Raw genomic sequence first — 25,587 nt, forward strand, 5'->3', positions numbered from 1 at the left:
AAAGCCCCACCTACCTCCCAAAGAACCCTCCAGACCCCTTATCGTCCCACCACCCCGTTCTCCAGCAACCCTCCTCGCCCCGGTGACCCGTCAGCTGGACGATGTTTTAAATGTAACGAGCTGGGGCATGTAAAGGCCAACTGCCCCAAGAACCCCAACAGGTTACAGTTCATTGCACCGGAATCACACCAGAGGTCCACAGGCCCAGATACCTCCCAGATACCCTTGGAGCGGAGGGAAACTGTGAGTGTGGGTGGGAAGAAGGTCACCGCGTGGAGGGACACCGGAGCACAAGTGTCAGCTATCCATGCTTCCTTAGTGGACCCCAATTTAATCAACCCAGAGATCCAAGTGACGATTCAACCCTTCAAGTCCAACTCTTTCAATTTGCCTACAGCCAAGTTGCCTGTCCAGTACAAGGGCTGGTCAGGAATGTGGACTTTTGCAGTCTATGATGATTATCCCATCTCCATGCTGTTGGGGGAAGACTTGGCCAATCATGTGAAGCAGGCCAAGAGGGTGGGAATGGTCACCCGCAACCAGGCTAAACAAGCCGTGAGGCCTAGCTCTGTTCCGGAAACTTCTATCAGGACCCAGTCAGAGGTGATGGACCTGGACCCCAGGCCAATGTCTGCAACAGCAGTAGTGGATCCAGTCCCAGAGACCCAGACGGAACCAGTCCCAGAACCGGAACCAGCCAAACAACCAACACCAGACCCCGTGTCAGCACTGAATCCAGTACTTGCAACCTCAACACCAGAGGGCCCCACCGAACCTGAACTGGCAGCAGCCGATAACCCTACACAAGAGGCTCAGCCGGAGCCTGAATCCCAACATAGTGCACCAGCGGAGAGCGGTTCACAGTCAACAGAAACAGCTCCATCCCCTATATCGCTTCCAGAGGGACCAAGCCTAGGTCCACAATCCCATGAGGAACTGATGTCTCCAGCATCAAGGGAACAGTTCCAGACTGAACAGGAAGCAGATGAAAGCCTCCAGAGAGCTTGGACGGCGGCACAGAGCAACCCACCGCCTCTCAGCTCTTCTAATCGATCCAGGTTTGTTGTAGAAAGAGGACTTTTATACAAGGAAACTCTTTCTGGGGGACACCAGGAAGACTGGCATCCTCAGAGACAGTTGGTAGTTCCAACTAAATACCGGGCCAAGCTCTTGAGCTTAGCCCATGATCACCCTAGTGGCCATGCTGGGGTGAACAGGACCAAAGACCGTTTGGGGGGGTCATTCCACTGGGAGGGAATGGGCAAGGATGTTTCTACCTATGTCCAGTCTTGTGAGGTGTGCCAAAGAGTGGGAAAACCCCAAGACCAGGTCAAAGCTCCTCTCCAGCCACTCCCCATCATTGAAGTTCCATTTCAGCGAGTAGCTGTGGATATTCTGGGTCCTTTTCCGAAAAAGACACCCAGAGGAAAGCAGTACATACTGACTTTCATGGATTTTGCCACCCGATGGCCGGAAGCAGTAGCTCTAAGCAACACCAGGGCTAAAAGTGTGTGCCAGGCACTAGCAGACATTTTTGCCAGGGTAGGTTGGCCCTCCGACATCCTCACAGATGCAGGGACTAATTTCCTGGCAGGAACTATGAAAAACCTTTGGGAAGCTCATGGGGTAAATCACTTGGTTGCCACTCCTTACCATCATCAAACAAATGGCATGGTGGAGAAGTTTAATGGAACTTTGGGGGCCATGATACGTAAATTCGTAAATGAGCACTCCAATGATTGGGACCTAGTATTGCAGCAGTTGCTCTTTGCCTACAGAGCTGTACCACATCCCAGTTTAGGGTTTTCTCCATTTGAACTTGTATATGGCCGTGAGGTTAAGGGGCCATTGCAGTTGGTGAAGCAGCAATGGGAGGGATTTACACCTTCTCCAGGAACTAACATTCTGGACTTTGTAACCAACCTACAAAACACCCTCCGAACCTCTTTAGCCCTTGCTAGAGAAAACTTACAGGATGCTCAAAAAGAGCAAAAAGCCTGGTATGATAAACATGCCAGAGAGCGTTCCTTCAAAGTAGGAGACCAGGTCATGGTCTTAAAGGCGCTCCAGGCCCATAAAATGGAAGCATCGTGGGAAGGGCCATTCGTGGTCCAGGAGCGCCTGGGAGCTGTTAATTATCTCATAGCATTCCCCACCTCCAACCGAAAGCCTAAGGTGTATCATATTAATTCTCTAAAGCCCTTTTATTCCAGAGAATTAAAGGTTTGTCAGTTTACAGCCCAGGGAGGAGACGACGCTGAGTGGCCTGAAGGTGTCTACTACGAAGGGAAATGTGCTGGTGGTGTGGAAGAGGTGAACCTCTCCATGACCCTTGGGCGTATGCAGCGACAGCAGATCCAGGAGCTGTGCACTAGCTACGCGCCAACGTTCTCAGCCACCCCAGGACTGACTGAACGGGCATACCACTCCATTGACACAGGTAATGCTCACCCAATTAGGGTCCAACCTTACCGGGTGTCTCCTCAAGCTAAAACTGCTATAGAACGGGAGATCCAGGATATGTTACAGATGGGTGTAATCCGCCCCTCTGAAAGTGCATGGGCATCTCCAGTGGTTCTAGTTCCCAAACCAGATGGGGAAATACGTTTTTGCGTGGACTACCGTAAGCTAAATGCTGTAACTCGCCCAGACAACTATCCCATGCCACGCACAGATGAACTATTAGAGAAACTGGGAAGGGCCCAGTTCATCTCTACCTTGGACTTAACCAAGGGGTACTGGCAGGTACCGCTAGATGAATCTGCCAAGGAAAGGTCAGCCTTCATCACACATCTCGGGCTGTATGAATTTAATGTACTCCCTTTCGGGCTGCGAAATGCACCCGCCACTTTCCAAAGACTTGTAGATGGTCTCCTAGCGGGATTAGGAGAATATGCAGTCGCCTACCTTGACGATGTGGCCATATTTTCGGATTCCTGGGCAGACCACCTGGAACATCTACAAAAAGTCCTTGAGCGCATAAGGGAGGCAGGACTAACTGTTAAGGCTAAGAAGTGTCAAATAGGCCTAAACCGAGTGACTTACCTTGGACACCAGGTGGGTCAAGGAACTATCAGCCCCCTACAGGCCAAAGTGGATGCTATCCAAAAGTGGCCTGTCCCAAAGTCAAAGAAACAGGTTCAATCCTTCTTAGGCTTGGCCGGTTATTACAGACGATTTGTACCGCACTACAGCCAAATCGCTGCCCCACTGACAGACCTAACCAAAAAGAAACAGCCAAATGCTGTTCAGTGGACCGGAAAGTGTCAGAAGGCCTTTAACAAGCTTAAAGCGACACTCATGTCTGACCCTGTACTAAGGGCCCCAGACTTTGACAAACCGTTCCTAGTAACCACAGATGCATCCGAGCGTGGTGTGGGAGCAGTTTTAATGCAGAAAGGACCTGATCAAGAATTCCACCCTGTAGTGTTTCTCAGCAAAAAACTGTCTGAGAGGGAAAGCAACTGGTCAGTCACTGAAAAAGAATGTTATGCCATTGTCTACGCTCTGGAAAAGCTACGCCCATATGTTTGGGGACGGCGTTTCCACCTGCAAACCGACCATGCTGCACTAAAGTGGCTTCACACCGTCAAAGAAACTAACAGAAAACTTCTTCGGTGGAGTTTAGCTCTCCAAGATTTTGATTTCGACATCCAACACATCTCAGGAGCTTCTAACAAAGTGGCTGATGCACTCTCCCGTGAAAGTTTCCCAGAATCAACTGGTTAAAATCGTCCTTGAGATGTGGAAAATATTGTTAGTCTTTATGTACTTGGTAGTATATTTAGAGATGCATGTGTCTTATTAACTCTGTTTTCCTAGAGCTCCAGGAAGAAATCCCAGCCAGTGTTTCACCCTAGCTGAGATTTGGGGGGCGTGTCATAAATATAAAGGGAAGGGTAAACCCCTTTGAAATCCCTCCTGGCCAGGGGAAAGCTCCTCTCACCTGTAAAGGGTTAAGAAGCTAAAGGTAACCTCGCTGGCACCTGACCAAAATGACCAATGAGGAGACAAGATACTTTCAAAAGCTGGGAGGAGGGAGAGAAACAAAGGGTTTGTGTGTCTGTCTGTAGTCGTTTTGGCCGGGGACAGAACAGGAATGGAGTCTTAGAACTTTTAGTAAGTAATCTAGCTAGGTATGTGTTAGATTATGATTTCTTTAAATGGCTGAGAAAAGAATTGTGCTGAATAGAATAACTATTTCTGTCTGTGTATCTTTTTTGTAACTTAAGGTTTTGCCTAGAGGGGTTCTCTATGTTTTTGAATCTAATTACCCTGTAAGATATATACCATCCTGATTTTACAGGGGGGATTTCTTTATTTCTATTTACTTCTATTTTTTATTAAAAGTCTTCTTGTAAAACACTGAATGCTTTTTCATTGTTCTCAGATCCAAGGGTTTGGGTCTGTGGTCACCTATGCAAATTGGTGAGGCTTTTTATCCAACATTTCCCAAGAAAGGGGGAGTGCAAGTGTTGGGAGGATTGTTCATTGTTCTTAAGATCCAAGGGTCTGGGTCTGTAGTCACCTAGGCAAATTGGTGAGGCTTTTTACCAAACCTTGTCCAGGAAGTGGGGTGCAAGGTTTTGGGAAGTATTTTGGGGGGAAGGACGCGTCCAAACAGCTCTTCCCCAGTAACCAGTATTAGTTTGGTGGTGGTAGCGGCCATTCCAAGGATAACGGGGGTAATATTTGTTACCTTGGGGAAGTTTTGACCTAAGCTGGTAAAGATAAGCTTAGGAGGTTTTTCATGCAGGTCCCCACATCTGTACCCTAGAGTTCAGAGTGGGGGAGGAACCTTGACAGCTGCTGATCAGTTTATTGTCTGTTATGTTTTTTCCTTACACAAAGGGAAATCGAATATTTTTAGTCTAAAAATATCATTAGTTGAGAGCAAATGGAAAGTCTCTATGAGGGAGCAATGCCTGTGTGTCTCTCCCCCTGTCCCCTCAATAGGATGCAGCATCTCTAACAAAATGGCTGCTGCTTAAGCACACAAGCAGAGTGCTGAAGAATTTAAAGTTGCAGTACATCAAAAATGAAGGCATCACACATTCATATCTATACAATCACCTTCTGAAGTATAAGAATTGACACCTCTTGTACATTTGTCCTAGCTAGCATGACAACAGATGCTCTTCATATTTATATATCAAAGTCACATTTTTTGAAACTGAACTAAAGACAAATCTTCAATAAGGACTAGGGAAACAAGGAATAACAAAGATAAGGCATATCTTCTAATTGCAACATTAGTAAGAATTTCTGCAAGGTTTAAAACATTTTATTTTAAAATAAATTTGTCTTCAGTGTTTAGATTGCATGGAACAACAATATGGAAGTAACTTACTCAGAAAATAATTTTCCTCTGGGACTAAAATTATATCTAAGTGCTGTGTTTGAAAGGGAAAGCAGAAACAATGAGGGGAAAATCCTGACCCCATTGAAGTCAATGGGACTTTTGCCATTCATTTCAGTGGAGCCAGAATTTCACCCATACTGTTTACTTCCAGAGAGTAGCAGTTTTCCCAGCTTACGTTTTTGGCCTTATGATCTTGTCCTTCTAAGTCTCATTTTGTACTTCAGTAAATAAGAGAAGAGCAACACAAGCACACTGGCTGTCTTAAAACGGATTCTTCAGTCAGCTAACAGTGTTCACTTTTCCCCATTAGATTAGTCAGTGACTTTTGGAGTTAATCACTTTCTCGTCATGTGTTTCCATTAGCCTCTTAGCAAATACATGTTTTGGTCTTCTCTGTTCCATGGAGTTGCCACATGTAATTTCAATCCATTACAGAAGCAGTGAGTGGTAACTGTGCACCCTCACCTTTATGTGAGAATTGTTGCTATAATCTCTCTGCTCCCCTTTTGTCTCCATTAAAACCTTAGTGGGTGGCAATTGTACATTTTGTCTTCTGGGTGACTAATGTAGTTATAATATTTCACTGAATAAATTGCACTAGTGAGTGCCTAGCTCTTGTACTTTACATTTTATGCCTTTTAAAGGAAGGAGCAATTACTGGTTGCTTACCTCTCAAGTGATATTTCACACTAATGCATCTCACTTGTTTCCTTTTCTATGCAACAGTAGGAGGGATGGAGTAAAATTAAGCTTGTATTTCTAGTCCTTTCATTTTGGGGGGGGCAGGGAAGTGGGGAAGAAGGTGAGAAGGCAGGGAGGAACTCCTGTCTAGCTTGGTAGAATTCTGGAGGAACAAGTGCTTATAAGAAAAAAAAACCTGCCTCAATGTAGTAATTTAGCTGACGCAAGCATATTAGTCACTAAAGGAGGGAATGTTGCTGTTAATCTTGTTTCCTCAGAAAAAGACTCTAGTAAAACGGTCATATCATAAAACACATTCCACAGATTTCTCCTAAATTAGAGCATGTCTTAAAGAGCCACTGATACCGCATGGAAAACATTCTATTCAGGAAAAATTATTCCTATGCATCATGTTTTTCTGGGATTCTTTTCCTTCTTTTGCTGTTTTTTAAGGACACTTATTACAAATAAGATTTTTATTTGAGTGAATTCATCTCTTCTTGTGGCTCAATTCTGCCCTGAAGTCATAATGCTCTGTTTAGGACACTAACCATCTCTACAACGGAGGTCACACACAAAACACGATGGGTTAAAATATGGCTCTTAAGAACCAGCAAAGGGCAAGGGCTGAACATCTTCAGTGCACACACTCTCTGGAAAGAGACATTATGCCTGCTAAAGGCACTATACTTCCTGGGCACTGGGCAGCAGCACTTGCTGGTCCTCTAGAAAGTAATAGTCAATGCTCATGTCACCTCAGATCTTTCCAGTCCATTGGGAACAGGGCAGTAAATGGCCCTAACCCCCATCCCAAGACACATCCCTTGTAGCCCACGGAGCACTGCTAACCAATATACCTTCTTGTGTTCACTTGCAGATCCTGGCTGCCAGGAGGAGGCTGTGTGGAGGCGTGTGGAATAAGGCTTCTTGTATCTTCACCCTTTGTTATCACACATCCACAAGGCTAGCTGTAGTCTGGCTATATGAACTCTTCTGAGGTATGTGTAGCCAGGAGCAAACGACCTTCGTTAGCAGAAAAGACATTTTTACTTATGCAAAAGCTGCTTCTGTAATTTTATTAATATCCAAGAGCATGCTAAGCGCCTCACAACACTTCAAGATCCCTGCCCCAAGGACTGATATGCTTAAAGTATTTTCAGGATTGGGGCTGCTACAGGCATAAATGTAAATACACATACAACTGTTTCTTTGATTTTAATTGTATGGGTCTATTTGTTAGAATTGGTAAAACTTTTTATTGTATTTTATTTATCTATTGTTTTACAAAGCCTACATTTTGAACTGAAATTATTCATCAGTGTTTCTTTTAACCTTTCAGCTTGAGAGCTTAGTATAAGAAAATATTGTAGACCCCAAAGTATTATTTTTCCATCTTTCCTCAAACACCCTTTTTAGCATAACCCCATAAAAATATAGACAGATTGTTTTTCCCTTTTCTTTTATCCTAACCACAGAAAGATTTGTAATGAGCTTTCTTATATCACATTGCAGCTGCTAGTTAGTAACAGAATGAGAGCCTGAGTCTTTTATGTTTTATCTTTTCTTTACCAGAGGAGCAAAGATGATGTCTGACCAAACTGAACCAAGCTCGTCTTGTAATTGCTCACCAGGAGCACCCTCCACCTTTAAAACGAACTGGCAAGTATATGCTTACATAATATAATGACATATACAAGGTCATATAGAACACAAGCATGCCTACTACTTATTTGCGAAGGAAAATCTCTACTAATGCTTAGCATTTTTCCAAGCTTAAAAAAAAAAAGGATCTTAATCTAATGTATTTGAATTGAGTTACAAAATGTGTTCCTATTTATCTCCCCAGATGTCTCTGTTAATAGCTTTCAAATGTTGGCAGGTATGTATACGCTACTCTCCCCGCTCTCACAAATGATGTTATGTTGTCACAGCAGGAAGCAGATGGAGCCCTACAGAGTATTTAGGGGTCAGTGCATGGAAATGCAGCTGCTGAGCAACCTTTTTAATATAACAAAATGTGGCGTATGCCTGAGCCTCTTCTTAGCAAAGTTTACTATCAAACCAGATCTTTAGAACAAGCCACATTTTGATAATTCATGTGGGTTTTTACAGTGATAAGTGTCAGTGGCTCTTTGATCTGATCGAGCTCAGAAAGGAAGGGTATCCCACTTGTTTGATTTAAAGCTATGTAAGTACATCTATAACCATGGCTAGAAACTAAATGGATTCTCAAGGCTGCATGACTTTGCAGAAGTTTTTGAAATGATCCCAAATAAAAAGTAATTCAGACCACTGTTAATTGAAACCTTCAGAAACAGGATTAGTGCAGCGTGAACCAATAGGCTGAATCCTGAGTCCTTCCAGCGCATGCTAAGTAGCATGATTCAAGAGACCTTGAAAAAGTAGCTTTAAAGGCAGCCAAAAGGATTGAAAAGGAGCAAGGTAAGACATCAAGTAAGCTTTAAAGGCTGGATCTTTAAGAGAAGGAGGACCAGACATACAGAAATTGTTGCCCCTTCTTTAGTTATTGTATCTTATAAATATTGGAGAACGGGGAAACTTAAGTCTTTTCCCACCTCACTCCAATGACATTCCCATTCATTTCAGTGGCAGTTTTGCTTGAGCAAGGGCTGATTAAAGATTTAACAACTTAGCTCACAGAGCTATAGATGATGCATGCACCCATTGGTCCAGATCCTGGCCTCCAGCTCCTTTGCCTTTGCGATGCTGTAACACAAAGCTGCTCTGACACAAGAGCTGGTTTTCTTCTGACACAAAACAATCCCCATGTGCATTAAAGCCAATTAAGTCAGCTCTACAGCCCCCCACCCCCGTTTATGTGTCGGGAGCAATCTTCGGTAGGCCGGGAGCAGAAGGGAGCATAAAGTCAGAGCAGGAAACATTCCGGAAATCCCCTACTGTGGGAATGGCCCTTGGAGTATTATTCTACCTAGCATAATAATTTAGAGCATCCTAAAGACTGCTTTTAATTATGCTGGGGCTGGTTTAACCTCCACTCTGTCCAGGAACTGGGGAGTGGAAAGGTATCTTAGAGACATCTTTCTCTCCCCACATCCCTCCTACGCACCCTGGTTCTGGCACTGCACGTAGCTTGGTGGACCCACAGATTTAGCTCAGTGTGCTTACAGGAAATTTGAGCTACTAATTCATCGCTGAGAGATACATCCTGTGCTAGCTGCTTCTATATAAAAGCTGGGAAATGGTTAATGCTGTATTCATTGTCACTAGGGATGAATAAACCTCAGCCTCTTCTCCTTAGGGAACCCAACCTTTTGCTTGGTACAATGCCTACTAGAGATCCTGCTGAGGTGGCGTGACTCTGCACCACCCCCAGTGTGGGCCAGTGCCTCAAAGGCACAACTGATCCCAAAATAGAAATGAGAGCTGCTCTCATGAAATGCAGGGCCTTCATCCACAGGCGAGCCAATTGTGTACTATGTGACTGTTACGGGTTCAAAAGAAATGAAACAGCATCTTACATTTTTCAGACAGACTTTTAAATGTTTCACATTATCTCAGCATAAAAAGTTCCTCCGTGTAAGGAATCAGGACCTGCACTTTTGTCCATTCTTCCTTTGATGGTTTGATTCAGAGCCAAGTTATATAGATCAATAGTAATGGATGGCCTTGCAGACTGTAGTCTGTGTTTGATTTTACATGGGGTGGGAAGTTGGGGGGAAGTTATCAAGGCTCAAACTGATATTTTTGCCATTTTTAACTGTATTGACTTTGACAACATTGGCAACTGTAAATCCAGAGCACAGCTGGGAAACTGAAAGGAACAGAAGAAAATCTTTACATCTGTTCCCAGAGCCCAGTCTGAAGAGAAGGAATGGGCACCAGGGTTCCTCAGAAATCAGCTCACACCAGACAGATCAGCCACAGAGGCTTCCTGGCTGCGACTCCAGCCCTATGGCTTTAGTAGCCTCTGCAACCCATGGGGGGCCTCGATCCCCTTGTTGGATCAATGGTTGGTGACACAGGGTGAATTGGTCCCTTTAAGACAAGTTCAAAGTCCAGCCCTACCCTCTTTCTGATTTCAGTCTACATGGCAATGGCAGTTCCCAGGCCTGAAGGGAGTTGTAGGCTAAGGAGCAATGCTGACTAGGAAATGGGGGCAGGAATACAAGAGCTCCCATTCTCCCAGTAAGAGTGAGACCAGGGGAAAGGTACAATCTATTGTGGGTCTTCCTTAGCAACAAGAGAGACATACCTGGAGGGAGAAGGAATGGCTTCTGGGTCTCTCCACTGAAGGAGGAGGAGGAGTGGTTGGAAACCTGCCCAGCCTGCTTAAGAAGCCCCTGGAGAAATAGGGGGCGTGGGAACATTAACACTGGCCTGCTGTGAGGAACTTCAGGGAAGGAATCATTTACTTTTTATATCATTTTTTTTCTGTTGACTTTGCTACAGAACCTTGGGAAGACCGTGGGAGTGAAATGACCAGTCCAGGCTGGTGAACAGTTGCACTCTGGGACAATCTCCAGGAGGGATGGGCTTTGTTTTAACTGACTATACCAATGAGGGGGGAAGTAGAGGCAGTGACCACATCCAACATGGCAGCTTAAGCCACAGAAACAGATGGTTTCAAATGCAGTAGTGTCACGCTTGCCAGCTCCATTTCCACCCTCTGAGAGGCTGTGCACGTCTGAGCAGGAATCTCCCATGGAGCTGGACTCTGCCAGACAAAGGGAGGAATGGTGCAACGCCCCATACATCTAGGTCCTGGCATCCCAGCTCCCCTCCACCCTACTCTGATTTGCAAGAGAACAGTGACTCTGCATGGATAGGGCCATCTGTGTCCATGGAGAGTGAGGCAGGCTGTGGGACATTGTGTGCGCATGTACACATGCACTTGCATTGGCCAGTGGAAGTCACTGTCTCAGGTGGTCTTCCAGCCAAATACAGGAAACGATCCCAGTGTCCTTTCTTCTTATCCTTACCGCATGGGCTTTCTGTGGATAGGCAGAACCCATCTGTTCTCTGTTCTCTTTGCCGCATTGTTGCCCAGGGATCTCAGTTTGTTGTTGTTGTTGCTCTTTAATAGTGCTTCTCTTTTCCCCGTGGAACTTCTTACACCACATTTCCACTTTCTTGCTAGGTGACTTGTATTTTCATAAGGTCAAATATCCCTTTCACAGTCAGCACATGATCTCATTCAGCCAACTCTTGTATGATTCCTGCCCCATTGCCATGCCATTTCACTCTCTCCCCACCTCACTTCCTTATCCAACACCCTTGGCAAACTCTTGGTAATGTTCCCAAGGGGAAGGAAAAAATAAAACTGCGTGCCACACATTGGATCTTTTGCAGAGCAGTCTGCACCACTCCAGCTGGCAGCTGGGAGGGAATGACAAGGAAAAGCTGGGAAGAATGTTAAGACTAATTTTAGGAAGATCCATTTAATTTGCATGCATTAGACCTAATTGGTATTCACCATTACTGAACATTGACTGTTGACAGACAACTCCTAATTTATATGTAAAACTGTTGCCAGTTTAGAGTTGTAAATATTAAATAGTGTAGTTAGTGGTTACAGAGCATAATTCTTATTTTTTTATTACTAGATATTTGCAGAGAGTATGGCTGCCTAACTTTGGAAATGGAAACATGCACCCTAGTTTGACAATGTACAGGGTGTCTGGAAATGCTGTGTCCCTGATGTTTTTCTTTGCAGCTATACCACAAGCCACTTTACCTTATCTGCCCTGAGTGCTGCTCACTCTTGTTTCTTCCTCCATAACTTCTAGCTGATGGGACAAATATACACATAAGGTTCTTTTGTGGGTAACCTCAGCCTTATTTTAAACCTCCCGATAGGCTTTTGTAACACATGATAATGGTGAAGGGTTCCTGTCTGATAAACAAGAGGGGGAATGTTAAAGGGATAGAAGAGATATGGTGTTAATAGGTGCAAAAGATATTATTAATCCAGGCTCTTGACCCAAAACCTACATACTGGTTAGACACTAGAACAGAGGTCCACTTTACAGCTATATTTGCATGCACAATTACTATAGCTGTATATTGTAAATAATGGTCTCCATCTTGCAAAATGCTGAGCCCAGTCTTGTTACTACTATGTAAAAACATAAGAATGGCCATACTGTATAGGACCAAAGGTCCCTCTAGCCCAGTATCCTGTCTTCCCACAGTGGCCAATACCAGGGAATGAACAGAACAGGGCTATTATTGAGCGATCCATCCCCTGTCATCCAGCCACAGTTTCTGGCAATCAGAGGCTAGGGACATCCAAGGCATGGGGTTGCATCCCTGACCATCTTGGCTAATAGCCATTGATGGACCTACCTGCCATGTATTTATCTAATTCTTTTTGAAGCACAATATAGTTTGGCCTTCACAACATCCCCTGGCACAGAGGTCCACAGGGTTGACTGAGGGTTGTGTGAAGAAGTACTTCCTTCTGTTTGTCTGTTTGTTTGCTGCCTATTAAGTTCATTGGGTGACCCCTGGTTCTTGTGTTGTGTGAAAGAATAAATAACACTTCCTGATTCACTTTCTCCACACCAGTCAAGGCCTCTATCACATCCCCTCTTAGTCGTCTCTTTTCCAAGATGAAAAGTCCCAGTCTTTTTTATCTCTATTCATATGGAAGGTGTTCCATTCCCCTTGTCTCTTCTTCTTTCTTTTTTTTTTTTGGCCCTCCTCTCTTTTTTCAATTCTAATATATATATTTTTGAGATGGGGTGACCAGAACTGCACACGTACCATGGATTTACACAGTGGCATTATGATATTTTCTATCTTATTATCTATTCCTCCCTAATCGTTTCTAACATTCTGTTAGCTTTTTGGGCTGCTGCTCCACATTGAGCAGATATTTTTCCCAGATATTTTTCCCAGTCCCACAGTGACTCCAAGACCTCTTCCTTGAGTGGGAACAGCTAATATAGACCCCATCATTTTGTATGGATAGTTGTGATTGTGTTTTCCAGTGTGCATTACTTCTGCATTTATCAACACTGAATTTCATCTGCCATTTTGTTACCCTGTTTTGTGAGAGCCCTTTTTAACTCTTCACTGTCTGCTTTGGACTTCACCATCTTGAGTAATTTGTATCAATTGCAAGTGTTGCCACCTCACTGTTTAGCCCTTTTTCCAGATCATTTATGAACGTGTTAAACAGCACTGTTCCCAGTACAGATCCCTAGGGGACACCCTCTTTCCCTATGATGTGGAGCTATCAAGTCATGTTGTAAGCCTGTGGGCAAGGTGAAACAATAGTACCCAAAATGAGAAAGTGACATTTTTTTCAACAGTTCCAGAAACACTGCAACATGGTTATGACTACAGTTTAAGTTAATTTCAACACCATAATGTGGTGTTTATTGATCAAAGCTGCCAAACAACAATGTATTAAAAGATTTTTAAAGGTTTTCCATGAGCAAGTTTTTGGTTTTTTTCAGAAATGATTAAGCTGTTTAGCATCTGGCAAAAATGATGACTGTCAACATTTTGCAATATAATGACATGAAATGTTTTCACATTGCATATTCTTAATTGTCAAAGTATCTCACAAGTGGTAACTGTTTTCTATATTCTCAATTGAAATTTGCTGTCCAGATCAGTCTCACATTGAAGATTGTGTGCCCATAGCTTGTACTGCACAGTGGGTAGATATAAATGTATGTGAATTACTAATGTAATGCTGCCCCATTAGTAAACGCCATCTGAAAAATGATAGTTTATTCCTACCCTTTGTTTCCTGTCTTTTAACTGGTTACATGAGAGGACCTTCCCTCTTACCCCATGACTTCTCACTTTGCTTAAGGGCTTTTGGTGAGGGACCTTGTCAAAGACTTTCTGAAAGTCCAAGTACACTATAGCCCCTGGATCACCCCTGGTCCACATGTTTGTTGACCCCTTCAAGGAATAGATAGATTCCATAGATTGGCAAGGCATGATTTCTCTTTACAAAAGTTCTGTTGGCTCTTCCCCAACAAATCATGTTAATTCTATTTTGATAATTCTATTCTTTACTATACTGTCAATCAATTTGCCTGGGACTGAAGTTAGTCTTACAGGTCTGTAATTGACAGGATAGCTTCTGGAGACTTTTTTTAAAAATTGGCATCACATTAACTATCCTCCAGTCATCTGGTAAAGAAGCTGATTTAAATGATAGCTTACATACCACAGTTAGTAGTTCTGCAATTTCTATTTGAGTTCAGAACTCTTGGGTGAATACCATCTGGTACTGGTGACTTATTACTGTTTAATGTATCAATTTGTTCCAAAACCTCCTCTCTTGACACCTAATCTAGGACAGTTCCTCAGATTTGTCACCTAAAAAGAATGGCTGAGGTGTAGGAATCTCCTTCACATCCTCTGCGGTGAAGATTGACGCAAAGAATTCATTTATCTTCTCTGCAATGGCCTTATCTCTCGGGAGTGCTCCTTTGGCACCTCAATCATTCAGTGGCCCCACTCACTGTTTGGCAGGCTTCCTGCTTCTGATCTACTTTTAAAAAATTGCTGTTGTTTTTTGAGTCTTTCGCTAGTTGTTCTTCAAATTTATTTTTAGCCTGCTTAATTATACTTTTACATTTGACTTGACAGAGTTTATGTTCCTTTCTATTTTCCTCAGTGGGAATGAACTTCCAATTTTTAATGTCTATGAGGTTACTCTGGTGTGTAGTGTTTAGCATGTGTTTAATGTTCTGATGGATTAGGGCTACTGTGCTCAGCATCTTGCAGGATGAAGTCCTATCCAAATACATATTACGAATTACTACACAACACTATCATACGATCTGAAAAGATGACAATTGAACATGCAAATAGTTACTTAGGTATCTAACCAGCTATTGGACACTTAGTTATACAATTCACCTATGCAGCTATGATAACTGGCCATGAAAGTATCACTTCTGCGCATGGACCTAAGACCTCTTTTTAACAATTTGGCCTTATATTTCTTATAAATAAATGAATGAGCAGTAAGGACTATAATAGTTTTTGTAAGAGAAAGGACCTTGAATAGACCAGGCAATGTCCTGTCAATCAAATCTTGTGAATTTCAGTTCAGACCAATCCCATAATGCCCTCACACAATGCCACTTCACAGATTACAAATGGAAATATTGAACTAGCTCTTTTATTAACCACACTCCAAGTGGCCTATCCTGATTCCCTGTCCTGGGATAGTAGTTACAACAGCTACAGTATGTTGCTCCTCTAATATATCAGGAGAGTCTGTTCATTAGAGAGCACAGGTCCCCTGGACTTCTTCTCATGGAGCTGATGATGATTTATTATAAATAATCCTGAATATCAGGCCATGGAGGCCACCATTCTTACTATTTTATACTTTCCTTTCAGTTACTCGCCCACCATTGGCAAAGATAATCAAACTTGACATGGATTGTCCAGAATAGATAAGGATGCCAGAGGACTGGAGTCTTTAGCACCAAGGAGGTGCCTTGGAGAATTTCTTTCCATGGAAACTTTAGAGCTCTCTATAGGTTATTACTTTTCACTTGCCCTTCCCACACAAATCTATCAGATGGAGAAAAATCCTTAACCTAAGGCTTAAGCTTCCGCTTATTTACAGTTGCTTTAATTTACTTTCCCTATTAACGTTCTTTATCCTAAATTAAGATTATTTCCCATTTATGGTATTTTCCTAGTTGTGTTGTTATTAAACTAAGCTGAATAAAGCTGTTTTCCACTGAAAACAGCATTTCCCCTTTGTTTTTATACTTTCTGAGTATAGGTGTGTGGCAATTTTCCAAAATGGGCCATATTTTTGGAGTTTAATGTACCCACCCTACACACACCCACATCATATATCATTTGAAAACTTATTTTATGTAAGTTTAGAGTGGTATGATGTGGAGCTATCAACTGATGTTGTAAGCCTATAGGGAAGGTGAACCCATGGTACCAAAATGAGAAAGTGTCATTTTTTCAACAGTTCCAGAAACAGTGCAACATGGTTGTGACTACAGTTTTTACTGTTTGTTAATTTCAGCACCATAACATGATGTTTATTGATCAAAACTGCCAAACAACAATGTATTAAAATATTTTTATTGGTTTTGCATGGACAAGTATTATTTTTCCAGAAATGATTAAGCTATTTCGCATTTGGTAAAAATGGTGACTATCAACACTTTGCAATATACTAACATGAAATGTTTTCACATCACACATTCTTAATTGTCAAAGTATCTCACAAGTGATAATAGCAGTTTTCTATATCTTCAGTTGAAATTTGCTGTCCAGATCAGTCTCACAGTGAAGATTGTGTGCCAGTAGATTGCATGCCCATAGCTTGTACTGCATAGTGGGTAGATATAAATGTATGTGAATTACTAATCTAATGCTGCTCCATTTATAAACTTTTCTACATACAATGTAGCATCTAGTCTGCCTGATAGAAGGTTTTAATTTGTAATTGCCTATGCATGCAGAACTAGTTTCTAGAATATTTTAAAGCTATCGTTTTAATTCATTGATGCTTATGCAGAGGTCAGTATTACTGTTAGATATAACAATACACATCTTCAAATTAGGCTTCAGTCAAAGTGCTCCTTAAACAAACATGACAATTTTGATACTAACGTATAGCTCTAATTTATATCTGGTAGTGTAGTGGTAATCCTAACAATCTACTCTGGAAATTTTACCTCTACAGAGAAGTGAAACTACATTAAGACATGGAGGTAAAAGCCTCTTAAAGCTTACATCAAAGAGAAAAAGACTCCCCACAAACTCAAAAATGTCTTATTTGTCAAGAAAATCAAAAGAATGAAAAACTGTCAAACGCTACCAGGACACAAGGCTGTGAAGCTGGCCGCAGAAGCCAGGAGAGATTAACTATAATTGGTGGCTACTGGATGAGTTTCCTAGTTTAGATGATGTGCCACCAATACTCTATCACAGGCATTGCTCTCAGAAATACACAATCAAGTTGAATTTGGCACATGTCGGAATAGCATTTAATCCAGGAAAGAAAACAGACTCTGAATCTGATCAGAGAACATTATGTTCACCTATAACCACAAAAGCAAGAACATCTTCAGCGATTGGTCCTGTTGCATTGTTTGATTGAGAAAAAACATACAAGAAAGACAAGAAACTTCATAAAATAGAAACATTTGCAAGACCTACCAAACTAAGAGAAGCAGCAGCTCAAAGAGGAGATGATGACACGTTGCACAGAATATCTGTGGAAGACTTGATTGCTAAGGATGCAGTTTTTCACTGAGCACTGCATTTCCACCTATGTGAGTAAAACAAATCCTAAAGCAAAACCATCCTGTTACTCTGCAACAATACAATCAACCTTGTGACATTGCACTTTATCAGCTGATTGAAGAGAGAGAGACAATGATCTTATACACAACAAGGCGGCTCTTCTGTCCTAGCTGCTGCAAAGATCTAAAGCCCTACTTCCCTGAACTGTAGAAACGGCAAGGTATCCCAGTAGCAAATTACAGGCAAGATTATAAAAACATTATGCAATTTCATTCCATGCAATTTCATTCCATGCACCCAGCCTGATTTCTGCTCCACTCCTGTCTCATCCCTGCTTTTGCTACTGTTCCCACTGTGCTCCTGCTCCATGCTTTATCCTTGCCTCTCCTCCAAATCCCACCCTTACACCTTGCTTCCAACCATCAGTTATCAGTCCTGGCTTCAGCCCTGGCCTCTGACCTCTGGCTTGATCCTTGGCCTTTGGTATCTGCCAAATGTTTTGTGGACATTCTTCTAGTGAGTGAGCCTGATGAACAGCTTTCAAATTAACAAGTGGTTTTGTATAATGCCACTTGAATCTTTCGATTGGTAATACCCAAAATGAAAGCCTCCAAATATTATCCAAAGCTAGGAGATTGTAGTTTACAGAGATCAGCTACTTTTGTGCCCCAGTTGGTGCCGGAGTTTGTTTTTTATCTTATAGATAAAGAGGCATATAGTTCAGCCAGCAATGAATATCATCCTTCAGAAGATATTCAATGAAGGTGCCTTTCAGTTGTGAAGTTTAATAGTGCCAAAATTATCAAGCAATTGCATGTAAGCTTTACTGCACAACACTACCAGGAGTTTGAGTCTTGTAATTTAATTGACATGCTACACCTTCATGGATTGTACATCAATTTTGATGAGCTGAGGCAGTTTATCACTAGTGCTGCAAACACTAAAGTAGAAAGACTCCAGGGAGGTGTGTTCATTCCAAATGGAATTGTACCACTGCATTCTGGTAATCTCATCCATGAAGGAGATGATTATGTCTCTATCAATCTAGAGACCACTGATGGAAAGAATAGTTCAGGATCACAAGAAATATCATAGAAGCATGAGAAAGCAAAGTCACTTACTCTCCCCCGGCAATCAAAATCTCTTATGCATTGTACAGCATTTGAAAAACCAGAACACATCCAGAACCAGCTCACTCACAACTCTTGTCACCTGCAAATGAACAATGTCCAAGATCTATCCTAGTGTCTTTTAAAGACTACCACCTCAGAATATTCTACCACTGTCAAATGATGCTGATATTGGTCATACTCAGGTTATTCCAGTTTGGAGTGGTTTCAACCACAAGCTTACAACAAAGAAGAGAAACTACACAGCAGTTGCATGTGCACCTATTGTGGATTCCAAACTAGCTGTCATGGCCACTGTCTATAGGACAATGCTAAAATTAAGGAAATGTCAGCAGCTCTAGGACAGCAGCATGCCATTCAGACCTCAGCAGCTGAATGCTGTTGCTCAGCAAGGAAATGGACTCTCTCAAATTAACTTGATACCAATATGATTCACCTGAGTGGTTTTCACACCCTGTGCTGTTTTACTGCATGCACTGGGAAATTTTGGGGAGACCCAGGATTGCTAGACTTTATTGATTCTGATGTATATGCAGCTTGTAATGAAGAGCAAATGCTTTCTGGTAAGCTATTCAACCATGCTTGATGTGGCCTAAGTGCTCTGAAATGTTATTCGTTTGTTAAGTGGTTTAAGCAGATGGGGGGTACTCATGTAGTTCTAGCATTTGTTTGGCAAATGGTGGCTGACACGCAAAAGGTGTTTGAGTCTGAAGACACTGAGTACTTACAACATGTCATTAAAGAGCCTGAAGATGCTGTAACTCAGCATATGCTACCACTTCTGGAGGAAGTTCTGACATGGGGGATGCCCGGTCTCCTACATTCAAGTTCTGGGATTGTTTTTTCCAGGATAGGCAGATGCTACTTCTAAATGTCCAGACAAGCCAGGATGGTGATTGGAAACTTCACATACATACACACAGCATGCCATGTTTCCATATTTCTTTGCTACAAACAGGCCCAGCTACACCAAGTAGATACCCATCTACATTCCTGATGTGTTAAATCTCTGTGAAGAAATACACAGTGCCTTTGAATCTGGGGAATTTGCTGTGCATCAGGCTCCTGGTTCTTTCAATGGAATTTGGAGTGATGTGGGAACAGAGAAAACTGTCAAAGATGGTAGCAGTGTGTGCGCCACTCTTCCCCGCTAGCCTTACAAAAACTGCTCATACTCCGCCGATTAAGTACCCTGTGATGGGTTCGGTCACAAAGACCCCCTTGGGACTGTCACCTGATATGCTGAAACTACCTCTGAGCCCATTTTCCCTGCCAGTTTGGGACTCCAGAACCCTGCCTTCTTGAGCCAGACACGCTCGCCTGCTGCAACACAGACCCAGGTATGGTCCACGCCCCCAAAACTGAAGACTTTAACCAAAAACTGCTCAGCAAGTCACCTATCTCCAGCACCCAGACACCCAGCTCCCAATGAGATCCAAACCTCACATAAATCCGTTTTATTCCGAATAAAGCTTATACAGGGTAAACTCTTAAATTGTCCGCCCTCTGTATCACTGATAGAGAGATATGGACAGCTGTTTGCTCCCCCAGGCATTAATCACTTACTCTGGGTTAATTAATAAACAAAAGTGATTTTATTAAGTATGAAAAGTAGGATTTAAGCGGTTTCAAGTAGTAACAGACAGAACAAAGTAAGTTACCAAGCAAAATAAAACAAAACCACACAAGTCTAAGCCTAATACATTAAGAAACTGATTACAGGTAAAATCTCACCCTTAGAGATGTTCCAATAAGCTTCTTTCACAAACTAGACTCCTTCCTAGTCTGGGCCCAATCCTTTCCCCTGGTACAGTTCTTGTTAGTTTCAGCTCAGGTGGTAATTAGGAGATTTCTCATGACTGGCAACCCCCTTTGTTCTGTTCCACCCCCTTTTATAGCTTTGGCACAAGGCGGAAATCCTTTGTCTCTCTTTCTGGGTTCCCACCCTTCCTTCTAAATGGAAAAGCACCAGGTTTAAGATGGATTCCAGTACCATGTAACATGTTCACATGTCCTGTGAGACTTCATTACTCACTGGCTGGCACCCACGTATATAGGCAGGCTTACAAGTAAACAGCCATTTACAACCAATTGTCCTAGTTAATGGAAGCCATCAAGATTCCAAGCCACCATTAATGGCTCATGCTTTGCATAGTTACAATAGGACTTCAGAGTAATGCTTCAGATACAAGAATGATACATTCATACAAATAGAATGAACACACTCAGTAGATTATAAGCTTTGTAATGATACCTTACAAGAGACCTTTTTCATAAAGCATATTCCAGAAACATCATATTCACATTCATAAGCATATTTCCATAAACATATGGAGTGCAATATCACATACCCACACTGCACAGTTTATTTAAATTCCCTCCACCAACACCTTTACAGTTTTGTGTGGCAATACTATTTACAATGTCCCTTGTACCATCAGCCCTTTCCCCAGGGTGCAAGAGGAGAAGAGGTCTGCCTTCCTTGAGCTCTCTCTAAGTCTGGGCTCAGTCAGCCCCACTCCTCTCTCTCCCTGAACAGTCTTCCTGTACCTTTTCATCAGCCCTCAGCTGATGGGTAAATTAATCCTTTAGCTCACCTGGCCTGCCAGCCCTGATTAGCTCATTACATTCTGTAACTCAATCAGACCCTCTGGGAGAACCAATTAATGCCAGAGTGATCAGAATACTGGCTCACCTGCTAGCTACCAGCACTCTGTCACAAAGGCTCAAAAGGCAGCAGTGGGACAGGAGGACTGACAGGAAAGAGGCCAACCCTTGTCAGATGGACCCTCACAAGACATGTCCTGAGTGAAAATGCAGAAGTAATGAGAGAAAGAAGTGGCCTAACAAGGAGTAGTGAAGACAGACCACAGACTCTGCACTGAAGTGGGATGAAAAGCATGTTACAGCTCTTACCAGTCATGTCACCAACACTATGACAAACTCATTTGACCCTGAATCACATCCAAAGGAGCTTATCAACCTATCTACTGGACTGCATATAACATCACATGTGCAAGAATCTCTACTGAAAATAACAGATGTTGGTGAAGAACAAATGGAGAGATTTGTGAGAGGTGCACTTGATTCAATAGGACACATAGTTTCTTCAGCCCAGGTGAAGAAATCTGGCATCAGAACATTTGCTGACAAGGAACAAGACCACCAAATTTAAGTCTGGCAAGGGAGGAACAATCACAGTAGCTATCCATCCAGAAATTGTTTTCCGCAGAACCCTGTCCATAGCAAGATGCAGAGATGGTGTTTCAATGGCAACTAATGGAGAAATTAGAAGAACAGAAAGCTGAATTGGGGCATCAGCTGGAAGCTCAAGCTGAAAGAATTCATGAGTTAAGAGCATGCAACAAAGAAAGCACAGCCTACATCAGAGATGCCACGGCTGTTGTATAAATGACGGCTGGAGAGAAATTCCACACACTTGATTAATTGGCTGCTGAGTACTTGAGGCAGGTCCTAAAAGGATTCAACAAAGCTAATTGAAGTATTTGACAACTATGACAACAGTAACTCTGTGAAAACTGAAGAAAAACTGCACTGGACAGGATCTATAGTTGGAAAGAAATACCAGGTGACTGGTGGATGGCCTGTGCCTACATGGAAAATGTTTTTAAACATTGCATCCAGCAAGCAGTCACTTGTAAAATTCCTTTGTGAATGTATGGTTCAAAATGCACCCGAGCATGTAGAAGCACACCTATCACTAACATTTCTTCTTGCTGGAGGCTTTTCCAATGGTGAAGTAGCAAAGTCCATCATCAGTAGAGGTGCTGAAGTCCAAGACTTGAACAATACTCAGGAGGAAGTGGACATAAAGATGCTTTTGGATCTCTGGGCATCAAAGGAACCATAGTATTTAAGTCTGACACAGATGTTTTGGTCCTTGCTGTTCACTACATTCCAAAAATGGAACACAAAGATAAGGTGGATTGAAACAGGTACCATTACCAGCACAACTGACAAGCATCACTTCATACCCATGCATGCAATTTGTGACGCATTCACTCCTGACTTCCTGCTCTATATGTATTAACAGATATGATTCTATCTCGTCCCTGTTTAATATGGGGGTGGGAGGAAATCTGTTTTAATGTTGCCAAAACAAAGGGAGTTTACCACCTCAGAAATCTTGCCAAATTGGAGAGTGACAGACAAGCTGCAATTTCTACAGCAAGGAAGTTGCTGGCAGTGCTGCATGACCAGCAAAAGAAAAAGAGAACACAGAGACCTGAATTGCTTGCACCTCAGTCTAGCCATCAAAAATTAATTCAGATACAATCAAAAAAGACAAGTCACAGCCCAAACTCCTACCACATGAGGACAGTTTTGAAGACCATGCCAAAAGAGCATCTTGTCACACAAAGTTTTGGATGTGTTCGCACAAAGATAAACCAGATATTGGATCACCATTGCAAATGAATGAAAAAATGTGAATGAAGAACTAATTCCTGCATTCTTGAAGGGTTCAGTGGCATCTAAGCTTCTAAAAGACCTTATTTGTGCCTATGCCAGTTGGGGCTGCTGCAACTGTCTGTATTAAGAACAATCTTACCTGCACAGAATCAACTATGTCTGTATTAAGAACAATCTTACCTGCACAGAGCTGTGTAAATGCCAAGCCAATGAAGACTACAGTAAACCATGCACTCTCGACAGAGAACATAATGATGAACAAGATGATGATAATGTTTACTAGAAATGTCACCAGCACCATTACATTTCAATGATACTTGTACAAATGTATTATTAGATTTTGTTTTACCCTTTAGAGTGTTGTGATATTTTGAGGTCACAATGAAATCCAATGTTAGGTCTTGAAATTATACAGTCATTAAACTAACAAACAAATGCAAATACTTCAAAGTGGTCATTTTAACTTGTTGATGATGTCATTGTTTATCCCCATTTCTATGGTAATAGCACCACTTGACAGCTCCACATCATACTTCATCTTAAAGTAGGCAAAATAAGCTTTCAAATGATATATGATTTAAGTGTGTGTAGTGAGGTACATTAAGTCAACCAAATTGATGAAGTCTGCTCCTCGCCTAGTAGAGGAACTGAGTGTATCTTAGCATTTCTGTTTTCAGGTGGGGCTATACAAACCTTTACTCAGTCTACATCATTTCATGTGGGTTTGCACTCTTGAGTTTCAAGACTGAAAAACTGAAAGCAGAATTTGGATGAAACTTCCTAGTTTGAAAAAGACACAATTTTTTGCATAGTTTACACCAAAAATCTATTAATTTCAGTTTTGCACACAAACTTAACAGAAGAAAACTCAAGACTCCAAACCATCTGAAGTTCACTAATTATTACTACTAAGTACTGTATTAGATGGTCATTTTTTTCCATGAAAAGGTTCAAATATGAATCATTTCAGTTTTGTTCAGATCTGGGTGGGTGTGTGGGGGCGTGTGTGCGTGTGTGTGTGGAGGGGAGTTGTTTTGCTTTGTTTTTTTAAGCATATTGGGAATTTTCTCTCTCTCTTGCTCTCTTTAAAAATATACCATTTTTCTTTCCCTTTTATACCACTGGGGAATAACAAAAACAACATTTCCTATTTATCAAAACACTTTTTTAAAAAAACAAAGTTTAGTTGAACATATGAATGGCCATATTGGTTAGACCAATGGTCCATCTGGCCCAGTATCCTGTCTCTGATACTGGCCACTGCCAGATGCTTCAGGGGGAATGAACAGAACAGGCCAATTATCCCTGTCATCCAGTCCCAGCTTGTAGCAGTTGGAGATTTAGGGACACCAGATGCAGGGGGTTGCATCCCTGACCATCTTAGCTAATAACCATCATTTTATTGCCCTTCTCTGTACCTTTCTCGGTTCTAATATCTCTTTTTCGAGATGGGGCGGACCAGAACTGCATGCAGCATTCAAGTGTGGGAATACCATGGATTTATATAGTGGCATTATGTTATTTTTTGTCTTATTATCTCTCTCTTTCCTAATGGTTCCTAACATTCTGTTAGCTCTTTTGACTGCTGCTGCACATTGAGCAGATGTTTTCAAAGAATATCCATGGTGACTCCAAGATCTCTTTCTTCAGTGGTAACAGCTAATTTAGACCCCATCATTTTGTATGTATAGTTGGGATATTTTTCAATGTCCATTACTTTGCATTTATCAACATTGAATTTCATCTGCCATTTTTCAGAGTAGCAGCCGTGTTAGTCTATATCCGCAAAAAGAAAAGGAGTACTTCTCTAAGGTGCCACAAGTACTCCTTTTCTATCTGCCATTTTGTTGCCCATTTAGCCAGGTTTGAAAATGACACATCCCTGTGGAAAGGTTTGATTTTGATTAAATTGCATTTACTGACAAACTTCCGCTGGAAAATTTCCAATCAGCTCTAGAATTCATCCAGATTTACATTACCTTCCATCATACCTCTCTTGCAATATCCCTAGCATAGTCATGTGGCAATTGTGGAGAACATAGAGTCATAGAATCATAGAATATCAGGGTTGGAAGGGACCTCAGGAGGTCATCTAGTCCAACCCCTGCTCAAAGCAGGACCAATCCCCAATTAAATCATCCCAGCCAGGGCTTTTTCAAGCCTGACCGTAAAAACTTCTAAGGAAGGAGATTCCACCACCTCCCTAGGTAACGCATTCCAGTGTTTCTCCACCCTCCTAGTGAAAACGTTTTTCCTAATATCCAACCTAAATCTCCCCAACTGCAACTTGAGACCATTACTCCTTGTTGTGTCATCTGCTACCACTGACAACAGTCTAGAGCCATCCTCTTTGGAACCCCCTTTCAGGAAGTTGAAAGCAGCTATCAAATCCCCCCTCATTCTTCTCTTCCGCAGACTAAACATTCCCAGTTCCCTCAGCCTCTCCTCATAACTCATGTGTTCCAGTCCTCTAATCATTTTTGTTGCCCTCCGCTGGACGTTTTCCAGTTTTTCCACATCCTTCTTGTAGTGTGGGGCCCAAAACTGGACACAGTACTCCAGATGAGGCCTCACCAGTGTCGAATAGAGGGGAACAATCACGTCCCTCGATCTGGCTGGCAATGCCACTACATATACATCCCAAAATGCCTTTGGCCTTCTTGGCAACAAGGGCACACTGTTGACTCATATCCAGCTTCTCGTCCACTGTAACCCCTAGGTCTTTTTCTGCAGAGCTGCTGC

At 42.2% G+C, this 25,587-nt stretch overlaps 1 long non-coding RNA gene across 1 annotated transcript; it reads left to right on the top strand.

Moving 5' to 3' along the window:
• The first annotated feature begins 6,927 nt into the window (after positions 1 to 6,927).
• LOC311514787 lies at positions 6,928 to 15,569 on the top strand. Its single transcript, XR_014709939.1, has 3 exons — positions 6,928 to 7,041; positions 7,616 to 7,702; positions 15,404 to 15,569. It is a non-coding gene; the product is annotated as an uncharacterized lncRNA (long non-coding RNA).
• The last annotated feature ends 10,018 nt before the right edge of the window (positions 15,570 to 25,587 follow it).

The sequence above is a fragment of the Lepidochelys olivacea genome, assembly GCF_965140295.1.
Source record: "Lepidochelys olivacea isolate rLepOli2 genome assembly, chromosome: 1".
Classification (NCBI taxonomy): Eukaryota; Metazoa; Chordata; order Testudines; family Cheloniidae; genus Lepidochelys; species Lepidochelys olivacea.